The sequence below is a fragment of the Nelumbo nucifera genome, chromosome 5 (assembly GCF_055504915.1).
Source record: "Nelumbo nucifera cultivar China Antique chromosome 5, China Antique-T2T, whole genome shotgun sequence".
NCBI lineage: Eukaryota > Viridiplantae > Streptophyta > Magnoliopsida > Proteales > Nelumbonaceae > Nelumbo > Nelumbo nucifera.
Window position 1 is genome coordinate 57,173,154 of NC_142653.1, and position 3,466 is coordinate 57,176,619.

Below are 3,466 nucleotides of genomic sequence, written 5' to 3' on the forward strand. Positions count from 1 at the left end.
TTAAGAGTTTGTCTTGTTAATGGAAATAAATATACAATCATGGTGAAACTAATAAAATGTTCATTGTGTCCTAGATTTCTTTTGCTCTATTTAAAACAGTTAAGCTTTGCCTATGTTAAGGAACGGAACATTTGAAAAAAGAGTGGGTGGGGGCAATCAATTAAGGTCAGGGAAGAACCAGGCTATGTGCAAACCACAGGCCTGATAAACACAGAGGACTGATGGGATGGTCCCTATTAATGATTCAACAAATAGCAAGACCTTGCAACTCATACAGCTGGTAGAATACAGACCATGAATTTGCAACAAGGTTCCTATGTATTATGTCTTCTTAAACTTTCAATGAAGTTTTTGAGACTATAGGACTAGAAAGAGAAACACAAATAAAATTTCAAAATAATCGGTTTAGCTTCCTAAGACAAGATAATATAGACCTAAAGGTTCTAAAAACAGAAAACTTTACATATATTCCATCTTTTTGGATAAATTAGGTAAAAATTTGTATTAATATAAAAAGGTTGTAGGCTGAACAGTGTGAACCTTTGTTCATTAATCCAAAAATTATAAAAAAGGATGAAATAGCATCTTAACTTCTCTCTGTACTCTAAGATCCGCATCTCAAATTTTCTTCCAAGGAGCAGATAGGTTAATCAACTTAAAGTGGTCTCTTCAATCTTAGTAGAGGTTGACGAGTGCTGATTGCTTTTGCCAACTTCCTAGAATGTTTTAGATGATGAAGAATGCAACAAAAGTCACTTACTTGATGGATGCCTGAAATAATACCTTGTTAGGGAATTCCAACACTATATCATCTTCCACATCCTCCACATCCTCCTATTCTCTATTGTGTGAAGCCAAATGCTGATTTATGTTAACATGACCAATCCAATATTTGGGATCAGACATGCATATGGCCTTTATATGCTTAGTATATCATACAGATTTACAGTGAGCAGATGCTCCATTTTCTGCTTCACTGCTTCAAGTTAACCATGATGTTTTCCTAATAATGTGCTCATCATAAAATTGACTTCTTATGATCGGATATCCAAGTAACAACCATGCAAGTCTGCACACTCTCTATCAATAGAAACATTCTTTCCTTTCATCCCCAAATTAAATCATCCTTTTTATATGTGAGAGTTACAACAAATCGTTGTGCCATTTTTCAGGGAACATCATTTACTGCTTTCAAGTGTTCATTCAAGCAATATAAAGTTTCATAGATCTCCTTCCTGTTCTCATGCCTTGAATCCCTAGCCATAAACTCATGGACCCAGTTCCCTACTTGGATTAAACTACAACCAGGCACTTTCTCTATGCCCTCCTGTCTCATTAATGCTCGAATGCTTGCAACATCTTCCCATCGTCTGATTGATGCATTGATATTTGAAATCAGCATTAGATAACCAGGATTTGAAGGTTCCAGAGCAAGGATCCTTCTGCAAACAAAATCTGCTAATTCTTTATTTCCATGGATCTTACAAGAACTAAGCAAAGAGGCCCAGATAACAGCATTGGGCTCCAAAGTCATGCTCATTATAAAACTGACTGCTTCCTCTAACTTCCCTGCCCGTCCAAGAAGATCAACCATGCATCCATAATGCTCTATTCGGGGTTTAATTTGGAACTGTTGTACCATCTGGTTAAAAACCTGTTTACCCTCTTCCACCAGCCCTCCATGGGTGCAAGCAGAGAGGACAGAAATGAAGATAACTTCATCGGGATCTATTCCATCTCTACACATTGAATTAAAGAGATCCAATGCTTCTCTGCACTGGCCATTAACTGCTAGGCCTGAAACCATTGTTGTCCATGTGATTATACATCTTCTTCTCATCTGACCAAAAACTTCTTTCGCCTTTTCTATGTCCCCACATTTTGCAAACATATCTATGAGGGCATTTCCTAGTGGCACTGATAAACTAAATTTGTTTTTCTTAATATAGGAATCGATCCACTTACCCTGCTCAAGAGCCCCCAAGTGAGCACAGGCAGAGAGGACACTGATTAGAGTAGCTTCATTGGGGATACACTTACCATTGATCAACATATGGTGAAATATATGCAGAGCTTGATCAAATAAATGGTTATCAATGTACCCAGCAATCATTGCATTCCATGAAACTACATTCTTGACTGGCATCATCTCAAAAAGGTCATTTGCAGAAGCAAGATCCCCACTCTTGGCATACCCTGAAATCATGGCTGTCCAAGAAACCACTGTTATATCTGGCATATGATCAAGCAGAGATCTTGCACTCCTCAAATCACCTTGCCTGACATATCCGGAAATCATGGCATTCCAGGAAACTTCATTCCTCACTGGCATCTGTTCAAAGATTGAGCGTGTTGACTCCATATCTCCAACCTTGGAAAGCCCTGTTATAATGGAATTCCAGGACACGGTATTCCTCTCTGGCATGGAATGAAACAACTTAACTGCAGATTCTGTCTCTCCATGTGTCATGTATGCACTAATCATAGAATTCCACGAAACAACATCTCTTTCACACATTTCCTCAAATACCCTACAAGCTGAAACTAAATTCCTACTACAATTAGAGTAGAAATCCAACATAGTATTTTGAACAAATACACTAGAACCATATCCTAATTTCAATACGTCGCTATGTATTTCTGTACCATCTTCAAGATCTTCAAGCGATTTGCAAGATTTGAGAAGGAAAGTGAAGGTAAAACTATTGGGGGAGATGGATAAGGCCTTCATCCGGTTGTAAGTCAAGAACCCATCTCTCCGGCGACCCCTATCGATGAAGCACTCAATCATTGTGTTGTAAACGAAAACATTCGATGAATCAGAGTTCTCAAAGATCTGAACTGCATAATCAACAGAATGAAAAGCTGAAGAAAGACTGATAAGCTTCGGTAAAATATAACTGTTCTCTTGAAGACCATGTACGAAAATCTGGAGATGGGTTTGCTTCATTTCTATAATATTTCTACAGTTTTGTAAGACTTGTAGTATTTTCTGCTCCATGTATGTCTCGTAGCTCAAGAAGATAGTTATTCTCGTTGATCTTGCAAGAGCTAGAACAGAGACAGTTGCGTCATTTCAGTTTCCACACAACGTTTTCGTTTTAGTCCGGATTGAAATAAACCCTGACCAGGGGTGCTCACGGTTCGGGCCTAAATTCCAAACCGAACCGGTAACCAAAATCGAATTGAAGTCAATCAGTTAACTGGTTGATAGTTCGATTAACTGTCAGTTTGGTTTATCGGTTTTTTTATTTTTATAAAATATATTATAAATATATATATATATATAAAATAAAAACTAAATATACAAATAAAATATTATATTATAAATAATAAATAATATATTATATATTATAAATAATAAAAAATATATAGTGTATATAATATACATAAATATATGTAATATATGTAAACACACATGATTTTCTGAAAATATCGAATCAAAACCAAATCAATCGTTTTGTTT

General features: G+C 36.4%; 1 pseudogene across 1 annotated transcript; it reads right to left on the reverse strand.

Moving 5' to 3' along the window:
• Nucleotides 1-299: 299 nt before the first annotated feature.
• Nucleotides 300-3,098, reverse strand: LOC104596824 (putative pentatricopeptide repeat-containing protein At5g59200, chloroplastic pseudogene; annotated as a pseudogene). The gene has a single exon (XR_016076488.1). The product of XR_016076488.1 is annotated as a putative pentatricopeptide repeat-containing protein At5g59200, chloroplastic pseudogene (transcript).
• Between the last annotated feature and the right edge of the window lie 368 nt (nt 3,099-3,466).